Below are 1546 nucleotides of genomic sequence, written 5' to 3'. Positions count from 1 at the left end.
GGGGCATAGAGGAGAAACAATAATGTACAGTATGTGGAAAATAATGTGTTTTTTGAACCTTAAACCGAATAAACACATTACACCAAATACACAAAATAATGTTCTTTTTAGCAGCATCATATGACCCCTTTAAACCTGGACTATGTTGTGTGTGGTAGTAATTGAATAGATAGGCTATTTTATTATTTTACCTGCGTTCATTGCCATCAGCAGCCACAGTGTACAAAAGCACAAAATTTAAGAATTCTGCAGTAGGGCACCACAGCTGTGTTTTTGACAATTGTATTTCTTCATTTTTGACTAAGATTCCTTAATTCCTGGTTTTAAAGTAATTTCTAAAACAATACATAGCTTTATTTAGATTTTGAGTGATAGCCTACATTATAGTATTTATTACATGAGATTAAGCTACAGACCTATATACTAAGTGTTTGTGAGATCTTATTTTTCTTCATATACTGTACTTCCGTACTCAAGTACAAGTTACTTCAATCAGTCGACATGACTTCTTTATTGAGGACGCCTCTGAACGGAATCAGAGACTCTCTGGACGAGTTTGACACACTCCGCCATGTTGAGGTGTTTGTCGTGATCTTCATCTACATCATCCATCCACTGTTGAGTCACCATAGGGTTCAGGGTCTACAGAGAGAGACAGAGAATAATAATTTTGTACATGTTCCATTTTCAAACTTTATGTAGTGGATACTAAAATATAACAACCTTACTAAATCATAAAGGCAGCTATAAACGTGTGTGTGTGTGTGTGTGTTTATGATACTCAACAACTAATTTCTACTTATTCCCTTTTTATTCTGAAAAAGAAAATGTCAATGGTACCACATGGCAATGCTGTACCACAGTGAAATTGAAGTAATGTATTTCCCCATTGAGATGTTTTTATATATATAGTAACATCAATAATATGATTGCAGTTATTATTTATTTGAAGTGTTTATTGTAGTGTAGTTGTATTGATGTATGAATAAGAGAATTAGGCTACTTATTCTTTTCAGAAAATGAATACAGCAATATTTCACAGAAAGAGCAATAGGAAGAGTGCAGAGTTGGCCTTCAGTGACTGTAACGATGAGTGTGTGTGTGTGCGCATGTGTATGTGTGTGTGTGTGGCAGATTTTGATGGAAATTAAGATTGGATGCATCAATTTCTAAAAGAAATGTGCATTTCAATTGAAAATACAGTTGAATTTAATAGAAAAACTACTTTTTTTGGCCATTTTGCATTGTGGTACACTGTTGTCATATGGCAACGTTTTCCTAAATACCCCCCTACCCCCACCCCCACAAAAAAAAATTTTTTTCTCTGTTTTGTTTGTATAATTGAAGCTATTTCATGCATAAAATAGAGGGATATATATATGGTATAAATATATAGTCATGCATAAACACCTGTTTTTTCAATAAAATAATTAAGCATGAATTTTCGATTTAAGTAAATTAACTTAATTTAATTGTATATTGTAATTGTACTAAAGATAGAACAAATAATTAAAATATTATCTGGAAAATATTTACTTGTGTTCTT

Source organism: Sinocyclocheilus anshuiensis, unplaced genomic scaffold, assembly GCF_001515605.1.
Source record: "Sinocyclocheilus anshuiensis isolate Anshui unplaced genomic scaffold, SAMN03320099.WGS_v1.1 scaffold670, whole genome shotgun sequence".
Lineage (NCBI taxonomy): Eukaryota > Metazoa > Chordata > Actinopteri > Cypriniformes > Cyprinidae > Sinocyclocheilus > Sinocyclocheilus anshuiensis.
This window is presented reverse-complemented; position numbering follows the sequence as displayed.